Here is a 25,120-nt window from a genome sequence, read left to right as displayed (position 1 = left end):
CACCCACACTAACCTCAAGAAACTAGGCCAGGAGTACTCATCCTTCATAATTGATGGGTACCTTACCAAGGTGGCAGAGGAGGTAAAGACCCTGGGCTTCTACCTTGATTCTACCCTCTCCTTTGCCAAACAAGTGAACTCCATGGCCTCTGCCACCGCCTACACTTGTAACCTCATTAGGCCTGGCAAACCCTTTCTATCTGATGACAACTGCATTATCCTGGCCGGACCCTAATACTCTCTAGGCTAGATTATTGCAATGCCCTCTACATCGGCGCCAACAAACCAATCATTCAGAGGATACAAATCCCCCAAAACAACACCCTAAGAGCTGCACTTGCCATGGCCAGAAGACCACATATTTCAGCGATTAGGCGCCAAAACAACTGGCTCTCTACCCACAATAAAATCCAACTAAAAACTGCATTCCTCACCCATAAAACATTAAATAATGCTGCCCCCAGCTACCTCAAGGATAGATTACACAGGAACATATCTACCAGACCCATAAGACTTATCAGCACCAACTGCCTCACTATCCCCAGATCCAAGCTCGCCAAGACAGGTGGCTGCAGTTTTCCCGTGAAAGCAGCCCAACTCTGGAATTCCCTGCCACATCCTATTAGAGAAGATCAACCATACTTGAATGTCAGACGCAGCTACATCAACTTGCTTAAATCTACCGACGTTTAGGCCTGCTCGCTGCGTTATTTACACCCCTGTAATGGATATGTATGCTCCCTTCAAAGTATTTATTGACTCATGCCTGTTGTGTATCTGTATTATTGCTGCTTATAACCTGTAACCTAAGCCTTGCATATTCTGTAATTGCTGCGCCTTGATAGCCTCGGGTCTGGTGCACATTAGAAATGAATAAACAAACAAACAAACAACTCTACACTATATACACTGTTATAGAAATTTGTTGAGCAGTACGAGTATGGCTTTAGTTTTATTCTCCCCATCCTGCATGCAAAGTCACAATAGCATCATGTAGATTAACGTGAGCCTAACAAATCCTCCTTGGGTTTTAAAGCCATAGTAATTTCATTTAGCATGCAGCATTATGCACCCTTCTCACTTCTAATCATTCCCTCCCCTTCCCATTTCTGAAGTGACAAAAGTCCCTGCTAATAGCCTCCCCTCCTCCCATTAGTGCCTAATAACTGACATTGAAATGCGTTGTTGATACAGAGAAACGTAAGAGCCCCTCTGCTGCCTGGAGCTCCTTGGGACATTGTCCTGCAACGGGACACCTCTCTTGTTCGGAAAGGGTAAAATGTCCTTCTGCCAGGACAATGAGCGTCCTGAGCAGGAATTGCTCAGCACCCATTGTCCTGCCAGCGGGACACCTTTCCCGTTTTGCACCCTCATTGAGGAGCCTAACAGGAGAGGTGTCCAATGACAAACATCCCGGTCTGGCTCTCAAAAGAGCCTCTGGTGACAGCTTGCTCTCCCTGCCACCCTGCTCGAGGGGGGCATGGGATTGCAGAAGAGGGTCCCAGGTTCCCCACGGGGCCCTCCTTAGAGATGCCACTGGCAACACAGTGGGCCTCATTACAAGGTCGGCGGTCCATAAATAAAGGTGCTGGTACTAAACTACCGGCAGACCTGACCTGCCTGGAGCTCAGAATGTTACCGGCATGGTTTGCACTGAAGCACTGGCACCATTTCCAACAGTGCCAGTGCTTCAGTTTTCGCATTCCCATGGAGTCCTGTGTGACTGTATGGGAATGGTAAATAACTGTTCAACTGCCTGTGATATCCCGGTAGCACTGAGATATCAGGCAGCAGTAACAGTGTTACAGGGTTGCTGGTAACCCGGCACCTACCAGAGGGTTTTACCGGCAACATTGGAATGAGGCCCAATGTCTCTTCATAGAACCCAACCCCTGCGATTTGAATAAAAGCAAAGACCATTATGGGAACATATTAATGTCCACAATTTTAAATGTTAAACATGTATTATAGTGATCAGTTAGAAGATCTTTAAAGCAAATAATGCACTCTTCTGTTTTGATTGGTCACAATATTCACCCTAATAAAGAGATGTTTGTAAATTGCAGGACATATATATCAATTTGGACAGCTTGCAACACTGTATGTGAGGCTTTGGTTCTTTTTGTGTGCCTTCAGTGCTGAGCCTTCTGAAAACTCATTGAAGAGCAGGTTAGTCGTGCTGATAATGTGCGAGCCCCTGGGCCTGGGACAGCCCACTCACTCACTCACTTTGGTGTAATGTAAGCAACCTGCACTTTAAATAGCACATTTTCTTCAGAAGACTAGGCAGCACTCTGGGAGCTGGCCAGTGGTCCTAGAATGAGGGATGTATGTATTGGTTATTTGTATTGCAGTCATTTACAGCAACACTTTTGTTTCGATGTGCATGAGGGATTGTAGCATGATCAGGCAGAGCTGTGCAGTTGTTTTGGGCTGAGGGACTGTGGTACGAGCAGACACAGCTTTCCAATGATGCCAGGATGGGGGATTAGTTCATGATCAGACAGAGCTGTGCAGTCTTCCTAGGGTGAGGGGTTGTCACACATGCTGAGACAGTTGTGCATTTCTCCTAGGGTGAGGGATTGTGGCATGAGCACACAGAGCTGTGCAGTGGTCCTAGGATGATGGATTGTTGCATGAACAGACAGAGCTGTGTAGTGTTCCTAGGATGAGGGATTGCCCATTTCAGATATCTATATATTATAACTATTGCTATAACTTTTATAAACGAATAACTGTGTGTAATCTTTTAAGGGAAGTGTCCCTGGGATGAGGAGTAGGCGCAGAATTCTTTCAGCCACACTTTAGTCTCCCTGGAATGACGGATCCATGATCACCTTTTCCATCACCCGCAGCTATTCATGGGCGACATATCCTAACTTTTTCCAGCACCCAGAGGGCTGGCTGCTGATTTCTTTCAACTCAACATTTGCAGTGTCCATGGGTTGAACGATGGGTGGCGACTTCTTTCTTTCAGCAACCAGAGCCCCACAGTAGTGGTGTGTTTTAGGCAGCATATATGTTTTACTAATTGGTTACTAATTCAAAGCTTTCGATTCATCACGCGTTGGTGTTCATGTGTCGGCTCTACCCAGGAGTGGGTCCCTTGCTTGCTGGACAGAGGGAATAAGGATGCAACCCACTGATGAGGCCCGTGCTGACACCCATGCAGGTGGGGCGTGGCCCAGTAGTCAGGGTGGACTGTTCCCCTCGAGGGCAGGAGCAAGGCTGGTTTGCATATGGCTGGGTCCCTTCTGTAATGTCACTGACATACCAGTCACAAGGTCACGTGAGCGGGGCAGGGCATTAGTCATTGGTTATGACCATGACTACTTCAAGGCTTTCCAGCCATTGCCTTTTGTTGTTTATTATATTAGGAAACCTAGATAGACCTAAAAGGTGATGCCTGCCCTGCCCAACTTATCAAAGACTCCTCTTACGCCCTTGCTCCCTTTATCACTGCCTTCATCAATGCCTCCTTCAGATCAGGCCTTGTCCCGAAAGATCTCAAAGACGCTTGGGTACGCCAACTAATCAAAAAACCAACACTCGACCCCACTGTCCCCGGAAACTACAGACCAATCACCACAGTCCCATTCCTGCTAAAAATTCTCGACAAAGCAGCTTATATGCAAATCCAAAAACACCTCAAAGAAAACCAACTCCTTGGCTTGCGCCAATCAGGTTTCTGCCCAAGACATGGCACGGAATCAGCCCTCCTCGATCTAAAAAACCAAATGGACGACTTGAGGGACTTAGGCAAACCTGCACTTCTCCTATTCCTCGACTTATCCGCTGCGTTCGACTTGGTCGACCACAACACATTGTGTACGCCACCTTGCCTCTGCAGCCAACTTCTCACACAAAGCACGCCAGGGCTATGAAAGTCTTCTCGGACTCGGCCACTGCTGAACCGGGCCTACTTACATGTGGAGTCCCACAAGGGTTTTGCATAGCACCCACTCTCTATAACCTGTTCACCAGGCCACTGTTCAGCATCCTGGATGCCATGGGTATTTCATACACCAATTATGCGGATGATATGCAGGTGTTAATCCCTCTCACAGGTGACAACAAGACTGACATGGCCAATCTTACGGATATATACTCAACCATCCAATCATGGATGGCTGACAACTGGCTCTGTTTAAAGAGTGAAAAGACAGAACACCTATTCATCGGCTCACCTATCACCCTGGGTAACCTCAGTCAGGAATACTCCTCCTTCACCATCGACAATACACCTATCAAAGTGTCTGACCACGTCAAAACACTGGGCGTCTACCTAGACTCAAACCTCACCATGGACAGACAAGTAAATGCTATCTCCACCTCATCAGCCTACTACGCCAAAATCATTAATGCAGCCAGACCTTTCCTCTCACAACATAACTGCCTCACCCTAGCTAGAGCTGCCTCACCCTAGCTAGAGCCATCATTGGATCTAGACTAGATTACTGCAACGCCCTACTATCTGGGACGTCATGCAAAAACCTTTCTAAACTGCAAATAGCGCAAAACAATGCCCTCAGGGCAGCCACTGGGACTTCAAGGAACGAACACATCTCAGAAATCAGGAGACAAGTCCATTGGCTCCCAGTCAAACAGAGAATCACGTTCAAAACTCTTTCACTGGCACACAAATGCCTCCATGGTACTGCCCCTCCATACCTTGTACAGAGGATTGTCAAACACACGGCCGCAAGACTCCTTAGAGAGGGTTACTCCACCCTTATCCAGGTGCCCAAAACCAAAAAAATCTGCGCAGGAAGATCCAGCTTCCCTACGATAGCTGCCTCATAGTGGAATGCCCTCCCGCCTAGCCTCAGAATGATTCAATCCCATCTTGCGTTCCGCAAAGCACTCAAAACACATCTCTTCACTTAACCAACATAACATGCTGTGTTTTCTGTGTTTTTGTATGCTCAAAGAAAATGTTGACTAACTGTATCCTGTAACCAAGAGACCTTCTGGTCAGATGTAACCACACCAATGAAAATTCTTTGCAAACTCTTGTAACAAGCGCTACAATGCCCCTCGGCTGTACGTTCGCTTTACAAATGCGAATAAATAAATAAATAAATAAATAAATAAATAGATTTTCACTGTATACCTGCTGTTGTGTTCTCCAGTCACACTGTAATTGTAATTGGTTATTTATAACACACATAATACCCAGAGGTTTCTAAGCGCGGACTGCTCCGCGTCGTCTTGCTTCCAAGGTGACCGAGTTGCCCCTGAGCTATCCTCCCGAGATATAGTAGTTTGATTTGAACGAGGTCTAATCTGCTCTTTTTCGAATGTCTATTGTATTTAGAATTATTTGTACATTTCTGTTGCTTCTTTTCCTGTTTACTGACTTGTTTATAGTCTGCTTATTTGGTACTGTTTGTTTTGTTTGTTGTGGGCTAGCGCTCCGAGGCCTTCAGGCGTGTAGTGCTTTATTAAAATTTGAATAAGTATGTTAAGATATTCTAATAGGATTTTTTACTCCACCAGTCACCACTGTGGGGGGGTCTTACAGCCGCAGCGCTTGTCCTGAAAGCACAAGGGGACAGGGTGAGAAGAGCACAAGTGCCTTGGAGAGAATGAGACTAGCGCTTGGAAAGATACGAGGGCGCTGAAGGGGCAGATAGAAGGGGAGTGCGAGGAAAAGGAGGGGTGCGTGGGCTGTCATTGACAATGAATCAGGCAGGATGCTAATGAGATAAACAGGGGCAATCAAACCACCTGATGGGTAATATTTTAGGATCTTTGAATGCTTCCTGATCTTTTTCGCCAAATGACGCTTTTGACCATTTTTTTTCTCCCAATTGTACCTTCCTTTTTTACTGCAAAATGTGGGGGAGACCCCTTTAATTCCCCACTATACCCTTCTGAATACGTTGCCGCAACGTACCGTCTGCATGTTTGTAGGAAAACAAACTAAAAAATGCGGCAAAGAAAGAAATCGGCCAGAGTGTGCTTCGGTGAAAGTGGGTAAAGCCACATTTTAGACATCCCCCTTCGGATCCTCGGGGAAGTAATCGAGGATCTGCCAAGGCAACTGTCAGAAGTGACCTAGCCAGGATTGGCAGTGCCAAGGTGGAATGCAAAACGAAAAGAAAGACGCTGCAGGGCAGATTCCTTCTGGCCTTGGAAGGTAGTCTCCGAGCCCTGGAGGGCAAGTGATTCCGGCGGCCTCCCTTTGTCCGCCTGCTTCTCCGCGCATCACTACCGGTGCAATGTTGTGTGGTGGCTGATTTGCCGTCCCCACAAGCCTTCCTACGGTGGCTGCAGATGGCGGTTGCGGAATAGGTCCCTGTGCACACTTTCCCGTGGCTGTGAAGGACACGCAGATACAGGGCAGCATCTGTAGGTGGAAGACCACAGTAATTTTGAGCAGATCTTGAACACAAGAGGCCCTAACATTTGTGAACCTCTGTGTGGGTTCTTATCACCTATCGCATGACGAACCCTTATTTGTGTTTTTATTCTTATGGTTGTAGGACAAAGGCACTTCCACCTCGGCCCAGTCCCCTCCCCTCCCCTCATCTGCTTCATCACCACCGGTGGAGTACGTTTGCTGAAAATGTTGGGAGGGGACGTGAAATCTAAAGGAAAGGGGCTCCTGACAAATGAGGGGGATAAAATGGTGCGCCACGAAAAATGGGTGTCCCCGTAAAAGTACGCCCATGATCACCACGTCAGCTCGCATTTTGCATGCCATTAGTTTGGCTCGTTCTTGCAGTGAGAGCCTCTGCAGTGAGAATGAAGAATAGGCCCATCAGATCTCATAATGGACTAAGTAGCGCTTGGCCTGTTGCCCCTCTCACGACTGCACAAGGATGTTCTAGTAGCCAGATCTCCAGCGCCTGGCCTGGGGCTGGACTGCAGGCACACCGCTGGGAACACAACCCGATGGATCACTGCCGCTGCACCCATTTCTATGATCTGGCACTATATTCCGAGGGCTAAAGCTGCCCCTCCTGAAACCTTCCAGAATAGTGCCAGTGTGAGTGGGCAGGCATAAGTATATGTCCAAACCCACCCCCACTCTATTTACATTTGCAACCTATATGTAACTGTGTAACCTGTATGTAACCTATGTAAATGCAAGAAATGCGTCCAGATGCCTCAGGGCTCGGTGCGCTATACAAATAAATAAATAAATACATACATTTGCTCGTTTACCCGTCCTAGTGGACTGGGAGAAGCTGCTCCCACTCTTATATACAAAATACGAATGGGCAAAATGGACTGGACATTCAGGACTATGACCGCTGCCCATAACCCCTTAAAATGCATCCTTGCCATTAAACCCCACAGCTTTCGAAAAGACGCACAGTCAAGAGACCTTTCAACATTATAATGTCTAGTGCTTTATTGATAAGTTTGAATTTAAGTAGTTCGTGTTCTGCAGATTTGTACGACTCTAATAATGCATACTTGATTGTTGTAACCAGTAAAGCACTTACATTTCCAGGATTGTTAAGATAATAATTCAGAGAACTCCGTAAGTGCTGTGGCTGTGTATTTTTGCCTAATTTACATAGAAATGTGTAATAGCCCAGGACTTCAATGTTTTAAGTAGCTCTGTTTAAGACATTGTGTACTCAGGGTATCTATCGCAAGGGCCCTTGTGGGGGCGGCCTCTAGTTACCTTAACCTAAAGCAGGCCCACCACCTGAGGAACGAGTGCACGTGCTGTACATAAAGCGAGTGCATTGTGCAATCGCCCGGGGAGCAGTTAGGTAACGCTGTGGAGTCAAACTCCTGACCACCCCAAACCCCTTTAGCTATAGGCCCTTGTGTTACTCTAGGTCCTCATCAAGAGTAGAGCTGAATTCATGGGAGGCATCCTCCCCCATCTTAGTGTGCTCAGTAAATAGATTAAAAAGGAGTGTGCTGAGGACACAACCCACCCTCATTTTGTCTTGATGAGGGGGTAGCCCCATTCTGACTATATCTCAGCATGGCCAAATTATTAGTACCAACGGGCATGAGCATGCTGAAGAGCTCCACCTGTATCCTCCAAAATGCCGGCATACCTTTTTCTTGATTTACGAAATCAAGTGCTACGGCCGGGTTCATATAAGCACCGCAGCTAGACTCTGGGCATCATTACAAGTCCGCTGGTAACCCTGCCGGTGCTACCGGCGGGTTGCCGCCAGACTTGCAATATTTACCGGCGCCTGGCTTGCCTGTAACACTGGGGTATTATGACCACAGCGTTCCGGGAAGTCAGGCGCCGGTAAATGGTAAATCTCCATTCCCATTTGAGTCCGATAGGTGTCAATGGGAATGGGGAACACGGAAGCACCGGCACTGCTAATAACGGTGCCGGTGCTTCCGTGAAACTATGCAGGCAGGTGCCGTTCCGCCTGCCAGGACTGACCCTGGCAGGCGGGGGGCACCTGCCCGCAGGGTCATACTGTGGGCGGGTCGTACTGTGCTGTTGTTACCGGACCGGCACAGTCGTAATGAGGCACAACTATCTTAAAATACACAGGTTCGGCCGTAATCAAATAAAAAGCGAAGAACATGCAGAGCTGTTCCAAGACCTCCCCAAAAGCCTAACTTTGTGGAAGCCAGAATGTTTTTGTCCTCCACCCGCTTCTGGAAACTTGATAGCATGACCTTTCCAAAGAGTATGAAAGAGCGATGTAAATAAGTGATATCGACCTGTATCTTGCAGGCGGCATTCTAGATCGGAAAGATTACGGCACTTAGCCATGAATCAGGAAATTGGTTAGACGTAAGCATAGCATTAAAATATTACCTAACAGAGGCAGCCAAACATCTGGGTTTGATTGAAAAATAATCAATTGGCGCACAGTGCATTCCCAGACTCTTATTATATTTAGCTGTTCTGAATGCTACTGTTAACTCTGCCAGCATATTATTAGGTTGCAGTATCACTACACTCATAGATAACTCCCATCCCTTAAAACCGAATCTTCTTCAATTCCAACTGGTGCTGCTATTGGATCTAAGCAATATCGAGGGCCTGCCCGGACTCTTGCCAACGTTAATCTGAATCTAAAGATCCTTCCTCAATCACTAACCTCAATGTTGAATGGACATGCTGTAATAATCTCTAGGCTAGTAACATTAGCATAATAATAATAATAATAATAATAATAATAATAATAATAATAATAATGTCCTTATGTAGCACTTAATTCCACATTCCTCCCACTTTTAATAGTTGTACAAAACTTATTATTATTGCTGACTTTCATTGTACAAAATGTATTGACCTCCAAAGGATGAAAGGCTGAGTCAGTCCTGCCGCGGGATTCAAACTTGCAAAGTTCAGGCTGTCTCATGTCTGAGGCAAGCATTTAATTTGTGATCAATTCACATGGCTGCTATTGGCATTACCATCTTCGTATTCATGACCAACACCTCACTTTTCCAGCTTGGTTCCACACCAATCGTGACTCCTGTTGAAAAGTGTCCTATTTTATTCCTAAAGATGTTCAAATCTAGGGCCTCATTACACGGTAGGCGGTGGACCAAGGTGCTATTTGCACCTTGGTCCATGCCGGTAAAATACCGGCACCGCCTTGGTGGAAAGGGGAATTACTGCCCTATTCCAAGGTGGGCGGGGCGGTAATTCCCCCTTCCACCATTGCCCTTCCCCATTCCCATTTTTGCCCCACAGGGCAGAATGGGAATGGGGAAGGTGCTAATTACGGTACCGCAAATTTGCGGTGCCGTAATTAGCACCAAGGTCCCTTAGCGGGTTGGTTTCTAACACCTGCTAAAAGCAGGCGTTAAAGTACCAACCCACTAAGGGACCTCGTAGTAAGGCGGTAAGGGTTAACGGTCACCGGTACCATTACCGGTGACCGTTAACCCTTACCGCCTACCGTGTAATGAGGCCCCTAGACTTAGTTCAACCATCGCCTTGGAACTCTGAAGGAGCTCACCATACTGTGAATTCCCGGCAGCAGTGTTGCACGTGATCAGTACCATTATAATCACCATCAGAAGGCCATCCCGGTCAGGGACAGTCCCTTCAATGCTGGCTAGGAAAACACGCATTCCAACCTTGGGAGGCTAGCTGAGCGGCAACGTGCTTGCCTTGGAAGCAAGACGACATGGAGCAACACAGGTTCGATCCCCGGGTCCGTTCTTAGAAACCTCTGGGTATTAATAAGCGCGTTATAAATAACCTATCATATCATACCATGTGCAGGTCTATTGAAGAATAATACTGATCATTTAAATAGCACTTCATTATTGAAGTCTCAGAGTGCTGATAAAAGATTCCAAATATTAAGAAAGGCAACATTCCATGGGCGAGTGCTTGTCCATGCAGTAGTGGCTGGGGATTCCACTGAAACTCTTGCAAACATTTTGTGGCATTGCCAGTAAATTGAAGGTTGACTCTTGTCTGGCCATTAGCACATCTTGCCCACCTCACCTTAATATCTCCACTGCCTGGCCAAAGATGGTTTGACACTGAACGGTCTGCAGGGCTTATATACGTTTGGAATTCATTCTCCATCTTAGCTCAGAGAAAGACGGTCTCTTGTTCTGGGCATGTCCAAAGACAGACTTCTTTAGCTTAGAATATGAGTTGGAAGCCTCACACGCCGGTATCTGCAGAAAAGAGCAAATACAAAAATACTGAATGAGAAATGACCAAATTCTTTGGGTCGAATTCGTTAGGGATTTTTGTTGGGGAGTGGGGCGGATGTGGGCGTCTCACCCCGCACCATCAAAAAATAAATTCAATCAAAATAAATCTGGTCATTTCTCAGTCGGTCTTTCTTTTCGATCATTTCATGGTAATCCTCACACCCCTGGACCCACTCCTCAGACTCCTGATTTCTTATTCTCGTGCTTAGACACCACCTAAGATGCGCCCCCTCACACTCATTGTTGAGAAGGATGAATTCATCGAGTAAGTCCTGACTCTGAAATTCTCCAGCATTCCAAACACTCCAAGCATGGTGGCCCTGACTAGGATGTGTCCTGCGTAGCAACCAACTATTGTAGTACTTTCAACAACCCGAGACAAACTTAGTGCAAGATAAAAAACCAAAAACATATTCAGCGACCACCATTCTCTCCAAGAAACCACAGATTGGTGTTTCTTTATTCATACAATGTTGATCAATATGCGATGGGTATTTCTAATAAACTCCAGTAATCCCTCTTTCTACCCTGCACACATTTTCAGAAAAATGTCTTGGTCGTAGTGGTCGAAGTGCACAAAAAGAAGTAGTGGAACTATGTTCCCTACTGGCCTGCCCATGCTTCCCACAAACCCTTAGCCACAACCCCTCCCACACGCAATCCAAACCCCGAAACAAACACACATGCTGTTTAAGGGAATGTTCAGTGAAGTGTACTGAAGTGCAAGTTTCAACTTCTTCCTACAATTATATTTTAAAACGGAACCATTCCAGAATGGTTTCTTGATTAAAAGAAGAAGAGGAGCACCGCTCCCAACCGCTCCGACTGGTTGGGCGAGCAAGGAATCGCATTATGATGAGCAGGAAGGACCTTCTTCAATATCAACTGTTAGATTCGTCCTCAAGATACTCAAGATACCCGTGAGCCTTGAAATGGCCTCCAGCAAAGTGCCAATCCTGGATGCTATGGACTGGCACCAGTGGAGAAGTACCACTCCCTGACAGGGCAGCTCCAAAGCGGATGTTACGTGACACGTGACATGTGCCAGGCATATAAATCAATACAGATTGCAGTGCATTATCTACCCTTCAACCTGGCACAGATGAGATGTGGACATGAGCGCACGCCTCACAATGTGGGCACAACTGACGGAGAGGTGGAGGTGGGCAATGGCAATTTTCTTATAGGTAAAACCTGGCATTTTGTGCATATTTTAAATGTTTCTGCTCTTTGGAACCGCTTTGTAAATGAATTCGAATGGGGAAGGCAACATTGAAGAAATATGAATTGTTCCAAACCTCCCCCCCCCCTCGCTCCCTGTAACATTTTAATTAACCTTGGAATGAAGGCAAAAGCATATGCTGTGGTTAGTGCAGCAGCAAGGTCTGAACTCTGCAGGATGGCCTTCAGGGAAACATGTTGTCTTGCTTAAGCGCAGTTCAGGGACAGACTACTGCGCCTGCCCTGTGGCCCAAAGGTCCCCTCCTCCCATTGTCTCATACTTGTCAGCTCTGAGGATCTGTGGGATGGGTGGCACCGAGATGTGTTCTGCTGCTAGCGCACACACAGTCTAAACCTCTGCCCAGCTCCCCGAGTCTGCTCCTGCCCCCAGTATGTGGCACACTGCCAGCTGCATCTTGGCATGGCCATTGTTTGCAGCAAGTCCTTTGACTAGACGGTAACGTTTATGTGAATCCAAACACCACAGACCTTCATTTACCACATGTGGGCAATGTGAAGCCTTTGTTGCCAATGGTGTTAACACATGCACATGTGGCCTGCTGGGAGACCCGCTATGTGAATGCTGTTAACACCCACACACGTGGCCCACTCTGAGGCTTGCTTTGCCAATGCCGTTCACGCATGCACATGTGGCCTGCTGCGAGGCCTGCTTCGCCAATACTGTGCAAACACAATTCGCTGACATTCTTCCTCAGGCATCATACAAACTTGTGTAAAAGTTGTAAATGCAGGAGCTCGGTCAGCCCTTCCTTTGGCTCCTTCCTCTCTTTTGTACTGTAAATTGCAGTTAATGGGTGAGGTGGTACCTTCCTTGCTGCAGGAGACCGCTGTGGGGAGCAACTCCCACCATGTGCATATGATAATGCCCAACCGCCCCTCCCGACCCTGGGAGGGACAGCCCGTGATATCTGGATTAATAAAGCTCGACCATTTGTACTCTGGCTCCATCATTTAGCTGTGGCACAAAACTTTGGCATGACATCGGCCAAAGACCTTTACCTAGCAAGGAGCCTGCGAGACTGCAAAAAGACACCATGGACCTGGCTCGTGAGTCGATTTGAGCCGAGTCACAAGACGCCCGATTAGACTTGTATGTGCTTGAATTGGCGTGCTTATCAAAAGATAAATAGGATATATGTTATCCAGTGACTATATTGGTGTGAGCTGAATCTACACTCTTTGAGCCAATAGCGATCATTTAGTTTGATAATTGTTGAATCAGCTCGAGCTAATGAAGTGAAAGGAAGAGCATCATCCCCTGGTGCTAGCTAGTAGGCGGGAATTGGCTCGAACGGTGTCGAGTGAACTCAACCGCAGCTTTGGCGTAAAGCGCTATATAAACACAATAAACATAAACATAAAGCTAGCCTTTTATTATCAGCTCAGGTGGAAATTCCCACAATTCAAGCTAATTGATACCTATTGCCTCAAAGTGTGTCGAATCAGCTTGAGGCTTTAAGTCACTGGCTGGCATACCTCTTGTTTCCTACGTGGGTGTATCGGAGAGTGGGGAGGAAAGAGCGTGCATGGCTGTTAAAGACAGGGCGAGACAGAGCGAGAGACAGGAAGAACTAGAGTGAGAGCAGTGGAAAACCAAGGGATGAGAGGGAAGGAGGGAACAGGAGAGCGGGCAGAACATGTAAAATAAACAGGAAAAATCTTCTGTTCCTCAATCCCAGGAGCAGGAACAGGGAGAAGAGCAGCAGGCTGAGACCACCCCAATGCAGCAATCCCAACTAGTGCCACCCCCTGAGGTTGGAATTCAGGCGCTGCCCCAGGAGAGTCCAGTGGGCCAGTTTGTGGTGTCATTGTAAGCTGGGTCAGAGGTCCTCGCAACATGACCGCACCATGCTCAGGCACCTGGAGAGAAAACATGCTACTGTTTCCTCTTCTAGTGATTCTGCAAAAGAGACATTGCCAAGCGCTGACACTGGTAAGAAAGGACATCAGTCTGCATGGTAAGAAAGGACATCAGTCTGCAGGGCATCCCTGTGTCGTCAGCACTGCAGGTGGCCGCAGCAAGAAGTCCTGCCAAGCATCCTGGGATTTCTTCTCCCAGGTGTTCAGCATTTGTCATTCTGTGGTCTGTGGCGTTAGTGGGCTGATGCCCAAGGAGAAGGGAGAGGATAGGATGGCAAATCTGGCACAGTTCCATGCTGCTTTAAGGTTTAAATCCTGGTTTTAATTCCAATTTTAATTTTCTCATAAAAATTACAAAAAATGCAAAAGAATAAAAATCTACAAAAATTAAAAAACAAAAAATCCCTGCAAAATATTTATGTCTTTCTTGTAGGAAATACAGTGCTCAAAAAATTAAGGGCCATTCGTTGTAGCAAAGCCATTTCTTGAAAAATGTAGGGTCGTCAGTTGTAGCAAAACTGCTCCTTGAAAAATTGTTAAGGGTCATCACTTGTAGAATAGCCACTCCTTGAAAGGTTAAGGGTCATCCCATGTACTATAGCTGCTCCTTGAACAATCAAGGGTCTTCGATTGTACAAAGCTGGTACTTGAAAAACGAAGGGCCATTCCTTGCAGCTAAGCCGCTTCTTGAAAATGAAGGATCATACTTTTCAGTGAAACGGCACCTTGAAAAACTGTTAAGAGTCATCCCTTGTACAAAGGCTGCTCTTGAAAAATGAAGTGTCATTCCTTGTAGTGAAGCGGCAAGTAGCGGGTTATCTCTTGTAGTGAATGAGCTCCTTGAAAAATTGCTAAAGGTCATTGCTTGTACAAAAGCTGCTTCTTGAAAAAATAAGTGTCATCCCAATTACGAGGCCTGCTCTTTGAAAAATGAAGGGTCATCCCTTGTACGAAAGCTGTTCCTTGAAAAGTTAGGGGCCATTCCATGTGGATATGACGCCTCTGGGAAAATTGAGGTTTTTCCCTTCTATGAAAGATGCTAATTGAAAATTAGCTTTGTACGAATGTTGCTCCTTAAAAAATGAAGGGTCATTCCTAGTAAGCAAGTCGCTCCTTAAAAAATGATTAGGGCCATCGCTTGTACAAAAGCTGTTCCTTCAAAATTTAAGGATCATCCATTTTACAAAAGCCTTCACTTGAAAAATGAAGGGTCATCCCTTGTACGAAAGATGCTCTTTAAACATGTAAGAGTCATTCCATGCATTCAATAGGGGTACAAACGAATCTTGTGGCCTCAGCTGGCCTCCCCTGTCACATCATGCTCACTACACCTTTGTTGTTAATTCCAGTCTCTATATTGACTAACACGGGATCTAAGCGAAGGGAAGTTATTCAAGATGTTCATAAAGTACAATTGATTGGCCTTAGTGACTGTATCTGCTTTTTTTCTGTGTGGAATGGCACTTGTGTATTACAACTTTGCCTCACAGAAAAGGCTGCTCTCTGAAACATGTTCCTGGCTCTCTCTCGCAGAGATGCCCCCGTCCGAATAATTGTCCAGGATCTAAACATGCATACTTATGTTGCACGGAAGGATACACAATTTGCCGAAATCCAAATACCTGTTAAAATAAAATGCTATAATTACTTGCGGTGTTTTTTGTTGACCTCTGTCAATCTTTCTCAGACTTGGATATGTTTTCTTGGTTTCCATCAGCCATTGCAATTACTAATAGTGATCACCATCAGCCACAGATATAGGCAGTGTCTGCGAACATGGTCCATTGTTGTCTGATGGCTCTGGATCCCTGTCACCAATTTCCCTGGGCAGCAATGGTTGGGGGGACAAACTTCAGATTGTTTTCTTGAAAGAAAGGGGCTGTACACCTGTGCTGCTCCCATCCAGGTAACAATGCCTTTTTTTCCTGCAGAACAACAGAATATAATATACACATTAAATACTAATGGGAAACTACTCTACCCATGGACAGTATTACCAATAACAAAACAATGGCTTGCACAAATGCTTAATTATTTCCAAAAATATAAAAATAGATGGAAATGTAGGCAGAACGAATTAAGTGAAAAAAGAAAATGCATTTTTTTAGAAAAACAGTTCACCAACACATAGATTCCAGGAGAAGATTAAACAAAATGCTATTTACTTTTAATTGAGATGAAAAATAAATGAATTGAAAGCCGGAAAAGTGACTACTATAATATTCTGAATTGAAGAACACTGCATCAGAAAAAAGGCACTGAGTCAGCAGCATGCTGACTGATATTGGCTCAATGAGCAGGGCCTTATTTTATATTTTACATCCAAAATGAAACCATTATAATTAATGTTTTATTAAAATGAACGTATTCAAACACAAACATGAAGTAAAGTTGTTCAAATCGTTGGGGGTATGGAGTAAGGATGGCTTTGCATTGAAGCCCACAAAGCCTTGGGGGCTCTCGGCTCTGCCTGCAATGGAATAGCTTTCGGCATGAAATGATAATGTTTATTCATATAGCGCCTTAAGCCAAAGCGCTTTACAGAGCACATATTTACATACAATATCACCCGACCGAAATTGGTACTCATTTATCGACCTCGGAAGGATGAAAGGCTGAGTTGGCCTTGCTGGGATTCGAACCTGTGACCTGCAGATCACGCTCAGATCACAAGCGCTCAACCCACTGAGATATCTCAAAGGCCTACAATGCCATATTGCGTCCTTTCTTAAGCTACCACTATCCCAGAATTCTGTATTAACATACTCAAGCCCAGTCGAGCCAGTCGAGCCACCCAATTCTCATATCTATATGAGAGGCTCGAATTCTGGTTCGAACGTTTTGAGCCATTTGGGGCTTCAGATCCAAATCGTTTGAATCTTTTAAGCCGCGTCCAACCTTTATGGTTTAGCTCTCCCATCTTTAGTTTTGAAGTGGTGATTTGGCACAGTATTCACGAGGGTCAGACCTTCCCAGTGAGATGGTGCTGGCAAACGTCACAGTGTTTGCACCTTCAATCATTTTGTACTTTATTCAGTAGCACTTTGAGTTCTGGGTCTTGCAGGCTTGCTTTTCCCATTATGAATATTGGCTCGTAATTCCCACAATGCAACATGCTAAAAAAGTGTCACAATTAACTTGAGGCCACTTGAAAACCACGGTGGGGGTCAGTGGCTTATTATTGATGTGAATGCAAACCCGTTGTTTTCTTGTCGTTTAACTTTAAAAAGCAATGTCTCGTGGAGTTGCCCTTGGTAGCAACTGACTTAGAATTTTAAATAGAACATTGAGGTCTGGGGCATTTTGTACACCTAATACAGGCAGGGGAAAACATGTATTTTTGGATAACTTGCTTTGCACGCTTCAACAGTGCGTTGTGGCGGCGTGGCTTAGACTGACAGAACACCGCGCAGAAGAACTTGACAGCAGCTGCAAAATGATGTTCGCCTCGGGAAGAGATAGACTTGTAGGAATGGATCGTTATTTTGTACAGTTTGTAGAGCTTGAAACCTGACAACGAGGGGTTTTTTGGATTGGTCACTCTGGGGAGTCACCCACTCAGAGTCACCCAATCTAGGGTGAAGCAAGAAAAGGCTTGCAAGACTGGAGGTGACGGTTTATCAATTTAGCAAGTTTGGGTTTCCAGAGAAAAGAAAAAACGCTGAAATGCACGTGTAAATTTTAGGAAACTCTGAAGGTACTTCCCTGGTGTGTATGGCGGGGACATTATTTATTGGGGCCAATGTATGGCCATCATCATGCCGTCGATGTGCACATGTAATGCATGCAGCTGGAATCAAGGATGTAGGTCTATTCTTCGAATCTGTTTTGCTCATTTTGTTCTCAATTTTTTTCTCACAGAATGCTGGGGTCGGCCCCCACTACCCATCCACACCCTTCACTCCACCCCACCAATTTTGCCCCAACCCACTATTTATATTTTCGTGGAAAATTCAGGAAAATAAATTAGCAAAATAAATCCGAGCAGTTTTTGGCCGAGCAATAGACCCAATGCCAGACGCAAATGTGTTTAATAAGTGGTGTGGCCGGTACCAACTTCCATTTGGCAGTGCTCATAATGGCAGAGTGCATCATTCAAAACACATCAATGTCAGCATATTTTGTGTACCCGAATTTGCTAAAAACAAACAACGTTCACTTCTTACTAGTATTCTGACTGTATATCCTCATAAAAGCTCACTTAAATCAGACCATGGATCTAAGCTGCCTGACCTTTAAAGCGGGTGTTGCTAATTGTTGTGGCGTTTCCTTGCGAGTTAAGGTTCATTTTGAAGTTCAATGGACGTTATTGGTACCTTAGCAGAACCTTAACACTGGCATTCCCAACATTTGTAGACTTTGCATTGCATTACTTGCAGGGTTGTTGTCCCTTAGTTTGGCCATTGTCACCATTGATACACTTTAGGTTTATATTGTTTTCAAAAATTACTTTGTACACCGACTTCCTCTTTTTTAAATGTTTTGTGTGTTTCACTATGCATGTGTCCATCACATATAGATCTGTTTTCCTGTACATGCTAATATGCCTTCAATCTTACCTTTCTTTGATCATTTACACAGCATGCATAAGTGCTGGTATTTAATATGGTTCCACCGACTTGCACTTCGAGCCACTTTTCCCACATGCCCCTTTCCCAGCGTGCTTTGCACATGTTGAACCTGCCCGGGTTTCACGCAAGTCCCCTACTCCTCCTCTGAATATCGGTTACCCACTTCCCCTTTCTCCATCTTTGCCCTCCCTCTCTACAGGGAACTCTTCAAAGTCCATCTTACATGATAGCTCCTCCACCCACTGTACCCCCCACTCAGTAACGTTTCCGCGTGAGTGTGCACGATACCCCTGCAACACCGCTCCAACGCCTACTTTCTCCTCCCTAAAGTCTGCTTCCTTCTGTGCCCTCCCCTCCTCTGTCCCACGCCGCCTCTTTCTCCTTATTCACTTCATGATAGCGCAGCCCCGCCCACACAGACGCATGAATAGTCAAGCCACTAGCCTGCTTTGGCAAACGTGGCCCATCGGACAATGTGAGCGTCAACAGCAGGCTATTCTGCTAATACACTGAAGATGTCTTGCCTTAATAAACTTCACACATATACCTATATATTTATAAATGACATATTTATATTTGTCTCGGGAGGATAGCTCAGGGGCAACGGGCTCGTCTTGGAAACAAGACGACGCAGAGCAACACAGGTTTGATTTCCGGGTCCGTGCTTAGAAACCTCTGGGTATTACGCATTATAAATAACCAATTACATTTACATTACATCACACTCGCCTTCAATCCGTTATGGTTAAAAGAGGTTCCCCTTAAATTAGAAACTTCTTTCCGAATGTAGTGTTTATGCGTATGAACTGTTGTCTATGTGTTTGAATGACTCGTATCATGTGATCCAGGATTACATTCAATCCGCGTGAGAGTAGTAGTCCTGGTGGTATTGAGTAGATTGGGGGTATGAATTATGGTCTTCCTATACACGTATGTCAAGTATGATTCATGGATGTATTATGCAAATATTTGCATTCAGTAGAGTTGGTGTCTGGGTAATGGTCTTGCTACATGTGTATTTCCATTGACCTGATTGGAGCATATAAATCACGGCCTTGCTGTGTGTGTATTTGCAGCCAGGCGCATATGACACAGGACCTTGCTATGCACTTACATCCATTGAATGCGTTCGGGCATAGTACGCTAGTGCTTGATACGTACATATTTATTATCAGTGCATTAGGGCGTATGATTCACTGCCTATGTGTATTCAGTAGATTGGGGCGCATGACTTGAGGTCATCTAACCTGCATATTTTCAGAACATTCATGTGCTATAGATTATAATGGCTTGGCATGGAGGCCATTTAGTAAACAGAGTTTTTTTAGAGTGTGTAAGGCGTGACAGAGAAAAAAATAGAATGAGCACGAGAGAGGGTGATAAAGACCACGGGCCTGATGCATAAAGATTTCTAAACTGTGCCTGCAGCCAACTGTAAAGTTTGCCTCGCGCATTTTGCATCAGCTAATGGACCTGATTCACATTAAAAAAATAATGTAAACAATTTAAAAAAATAATTTAAAAAAAAAGAAATAACACCAGCCACAAGTCCCTGGGACCTAAAAACGATAAGGAGAAAAGTGAACACATTTTGATTTTTTTGAACCGAAATTGGAGTCAGTCTTTCTGGAAAGCGACCCACTTTCAGGGAATTTTTTTTCAAACCATTAATGTTCCTTCTGTGGATATGCCTCGCAAAGGGCATCGAATACACGGAGTATCCTGCTGTTGTGCTGTGGCTGCACCTACATCCCCACTATCAGCTGTTGTAGTGGGAGGAGAGCGAGGTGCTGCGCATTGACGGAGTGAGAAGTGCGGATTTGGCTCCGCCCCTTTCCCGCCCCCGGTCACGGGCACCGCCTCCAGGAAGTGCTATAAAGAGACTTCCCAAGCACCCTTGCGGCGCTAAGCCCGAGCGCGCAAAGGGCATCGAATACACGGAGTATCCTGCTGTTGTGCTGTTTGGCTGCTGGGGTGCTCGCTGTGTAAGTACTACACTGCATAAGCCAACAGCCACGATAGGCAGAGCTGAGATTTGAGGAAATAAAGCTTATACTGAGGAGCTGCTCTACAGGATGAAACCTACGGTTGTACATACGGATGCATCAGGAACAGCCGTGCGAACTCGCCTGCAGGTAAGGCAAAAATTTGCATCACTCCCGGAAGTGAATGGAAGCCCGGAGCGCGCACAAAACATGCCGATGCTGAAATAATCTTGCTTACCCTTTTGCACCAAGATGCGGAAAAGCTTGTCTATGGGGGCCCCCGCGACCGATACGGGTAGCGAAAAAATGTCGAGTTTGGTTATAGAAGACCCGGTGCGGTTAGCTCCAAAATCACCTGTTCAACCTATGGCCTGTACAGTTTCCACTCTCGAAGAACCCGTGAGTCAACTCCCTCCACCCTTTGAAACACCAAGCTTGCATGAGGAGGATGCCGATCAGGTCAAGAAGTTAGATCTAATTGCTGGTGAAGGATATTCCAGCAAAATGATCAATACTGCGCCCCCAAGAGGTAAAGAAAAAAGTATAGTTGAAGAAAACCAGACAGTAGGGATGTTACCCGAGAAAGCTCCAGTTCTCTTGGTCAATCTGAGCCTTGAAAAGACGACGGAAATACTAGACCAACCTAGCAACCTTGATATTTAGAGAGACTCGCGTTGTCCGATCCCATCTTTAATTTCCCCAAGAAGGGGAAATGATTCTGTAAACATGCCGACTAATGATCTAGTCAACTATGGAACTACACCTATAGCGGACATGTGCGAAAGCATATTGGATGAAAATTCTAGTCTGGATGTGGCATTGACCTCCCCTACTCTGACCTTAAAGGAAACCACAAACAGATCTCTACTGTGTGAGTCTGTGTGGGAAAAGGAGGACCAATGGGACACAAATGACTCGGAATTATGGGAGAAAGCCTTGCCGGATCCCAACAAGGAAATAGAGAGTAAAAAACAACATCTAAGAGCCATGGAGGAAACTACAACGATAAGCGATATCTTCCAGCCATACAGGGAAGATAACAGATGTCAGTGGCTCAAGGAAAAGAGCCCCCAAAATAATACCCAGCAGGGGGCAACTGCTCTGCTCTCAAATGACCTAACTGACCGTGAATCTCCTCCTCGGATCCTACACAAAGATATGCCGGCGATGCCTTACCCTAAGGGGACGCTCCCTCCAAAGGCCAGACTAGAAAAGAAAACCCTGTGGGATTTTGGAAGTGAAACTCCGTCAAAAACTACAGGCACTGAAGGAAAGACAATGTTGCCATTAGCTAATTTGAGTAATTCAAGTTTGGCTAACAAAATTATGCAAGACCTCACTCTCTTGACGGGGAAAATAGAGAGAGAAAAAAGGAAGAGTTTCTCGATAATAAGCGAGAAAATGGCTGAACTGGAAAAGGACCAAACTAAAGGGAGCTCCCTGGAGTTGGAGGCCGTGGGGGCCGAGGTCCTCGTAACATAAACCCAAAGAGACCTCAGGTCAATGACCCTGTCACAAAGATCTTTAATTGAGAGGAGAAATCCATGCCTCGAAGATAGACCGTCAAGCTTAAAACCACAAGGACAATCTGTAGAACCCCAAGTGATAACGAAAATGACTCAGACGCCTTTGTTGGATGACCAAAAGCAGTGTTCTGAAATCTTTACGAAAGGTCAAATTATACACCTAATTAAAGACGCTTACCAAACGGATAGAGAAAAGGATATGAAACACCTCCAGCAAGTGATCATGACCTCATTGAACATCACACTGGCACCATACCTAAAATTGTATGAGATGATAAATGACTCTGTGAAAGAGATGACTACTACTAACATACAAATTAAAGAGGCAAATATACAAACGGATTTGTCCCTGCGGAATTTGAATGTACGAACGGACAAAGAAGCCGAAAAATCGCACACATGGCAAAATCGCCTCACTGATCTGGTAAGGAGAGATGCTAATGATAAGTCCTTATTGATGGAGGCGGTTCTGGAAGATTGCAAGTGGATGCGAAATTTATGCAAACAGAAAAAAGATGAGATAAGCATGGTTGAAAATCTGCGTCGAGGTAAAGGCCCCATGAAATTGAGTCAAAATAAACCAAATCAACCCATGCAAACTGAGCAAATGACCAAAGAGGTTATATTGATCTCTCAATATCTGGTTGTAAGGGGGTGGGAATTCGTGACTCAAAAATTCAATCAGAAAAATCCAATTTCGCTATCTTTAGTGGTGGGACATCCAAGGACCTGTTCTCAGAAAAGGGAAATGAGCAGAAGAAAAAACCAAACGAAAATGGCAAAAAAACAAAAAATGAAGGCTTAAAAAGGAAGATAAATGGTTCCAGGGCATTCTTAAGGAATCTAAGAACGCCCCCAAGAAGAGAAAACCTCCAACAGGCAAAGAAGCCGAGGAGAGAACTGGCAATGGGAGACACAAACATTTTGGTGGACACAAATGCAAAGGATGTGGGAGGGGGGAAAAACCCTCCTCCCTCCTTGGAGGATAATGGAGATGAGTCAGACCAACGAGAAGATCTAAGTGACCTGATTGACATTATGGAAGAAAATAGGGAGGACGAAGAGTGGCAAAGCATCAGCCCATCAGAATGGAAAACTATGGACAACTGGGAGATGGTGGAGAGGAGCCCTAATCCCTCTGATCGCAAGAATCCCCAACGAGATATCCCGCCGAAAACCTTAAAGGAGACAAAAAGCAGATCCGACTCATCGGAAAGGGAGGAAGTCAATGAGGCTGATGACAATCCTGCTAACTTCAAAACCTTAGAACAAAAAAGACAGGAGCTAGCTACCAAAGAAAGGAGGGTACGATTTCAACTTGAAAGCTTTCATCTAAAACAGGATGGTAAAAACAGAATTAAAGAAACAGAGAAGAGCAACAGAGGAATAAAAGCGTCCGTCCCTCCTTCGAGGAAAGCCCCATCAAAAGAATGCTATTTGAAATTAGAGACGACACTCAATGGACCAAGAAGGGCTTTGCTCAATAGGAGCTATGTAGTCTCGCTTTGTAACCAAACATCAGCTCTACGCATGATATCTACTGAGGACATTAAAGTTGTGGAATTCCCAAGAGAACAGAGAATGGACCAAGTTATATTGCATCTTAACTCAAATGACATCAAGCAGAAATTTCTGAAGGGTACTGACATCCTAAGAAAAAAGGGATTTTGTTTGACGGAATTAGAGGATGACATTAAGCCGGATAGTATTGATATATGACCAAAGGACAGAAGACGTGCTAATAATGAGATCTCATCCTGTACGGAAAAAGAATCTATGGGGAAAAAGAGAGAAAAAAATGGTCAAGAAAAAGAGGAAAAGAAGAGGAAGACTCCAAAAGAAAACGAAAAAGAAGGTAACAAGAATCCCGAAAACCATTTATACAGCACCAAAGAAAATGTTGAAAACCTAAAATCTTTGAGGTTTACGGTAGATAATTCACAAAACCCAAGGAAGGGTAAAATAAATGAAAACAAACCTGAAAATAAACCAAATGATTGGCCCCCATGGCAAATGATCGCAACTCAAAAAAAAACAATAGAATATGGAAGTTGGAAATGGATCCGTTCGCTGTGCCTCATGGAATACCAGAGGATTTCATCATCTGTTCTTGACGGAAAGCTCTTTCTTGACCAAATATGATCTCATTTGCATCCAAGAATCATGGCTGTGTGAACCTCCAATATGTGAAGGATATGAAGTCTACTTCAATCCGGCAAAAAAGGGACTGAAAGGACGACCGTTTGCAGGCCTTTTGGTATTAAAAAATATCGATAGCCACTTACAAATACTCAAGCACGAAGCTCCAAATCCTTACGTTCAAATATTGAAAATAGCCTCTACAACAGAAAATCAGGAGGAGATGACCAAATTGCTATTGATTAATACATACTGGAGGGAAAACATGCCAAACCCAGGGTCATACTTAAAATCTATCACGAATGCCACTGACAAGTCCATGACGGAGGAAGAAGATCAGCTCATATTGCTGAATGGTGATTTAAACATCAAGCTCCTATGAGGTTAAGTACGATTCATCTAAACTGAAGCAGGTCAAAAGGAAACACGCCTTTAATGAATTTGTAGTTGCCAGACGAAAAAGATACAGAGCTGACCTCAGGCGTATAAAAAAGTCTCATAGCCTAGACAAATGCGAATTGGAAAGAAAATGCCGACAAACCTACAGGAATTGGCTGCAATCAACCAGATACCAAAGAACTCAAAGAGACGCGGAACAAATGATGGCAGCCTTAGCAGCAAATAATACAAAAGGTACCTGGGATCTAATTAACAACAGAGATTCTAATCAATCGGCCATAGGTATTAACCAAGTCTCTGAGAAAAACTGGTTCGACCACTATACTGCCCTGTTCAAAGGAAAAACGGAGGAAAAAGTAGTTGATAAAAGAACAGGAAACGCTACCTGGTCATTGAACTTCGATAGAGAAGACATTCAAATGCTGATCAAAAAATTAAGCTCTTCCAGGGCTGTCGGTCCAGACGGCGTCTCCAACAAAATGTTAAAAGAAAGCATGGAAGGCTGGTCAGACCTAATCTACGCACTTTTCAAACAAGTAGCGAGAACCAAACAAATTCCAACTACGTGGACGGAGGCCTACATTGTGCCTATTTTTAAAAAAGGTGACCGCGGCAATCCTAGAAATTACAGGCCGATTGCGCTACTAGACTCCATTGGCAAGCTCTTTGCCTCCATCCTCTTACGGGATTTAAAGAACTGGGCAGCTCAAGCCGGAATTCTGGACGAGAGACAAACTGCTTTCGTGAGTGGAGGGGCACCTGCCTT

General features: G+C 45.0%; 1 protein-coding gene across 10 annotated transcripts in view; it reads left to right on the top strand.

Moving 5' to 3' along the window:
* EPB41L1 (erythrocyte membrane protein band 4.1 like 1) overlaps window positions 1–25,120 on the top strand; it is a 694,213-nt gene that overhangs the window by 7,289 nt on the left and 661,804 nt on the right. The window lies entirely within an intron of this gene.

The sequence above is a fragment of the Ambystoma mexicanum genome, chromosome 3p, assembly GCF_040938575.1.
Source record: "Ambystoma mexicanum isolate Mex_15411 chromosome 3p, UKY_AmexF1_1, whole genome shotgun sequence".
Classification (NCBI taxonomy): domain Eukaryota; kingdom Metazoa; phylum Chordata; class Amphibia; order Caudata; family Ambystomatidae; genus Ambystoma; species Ambystoma mexicanum.
The sequence above is the reverse complement of the archived record's forward strand: the minus strand, read 5'-3'. Positions and strand labels throughout refer to the sequence as shown.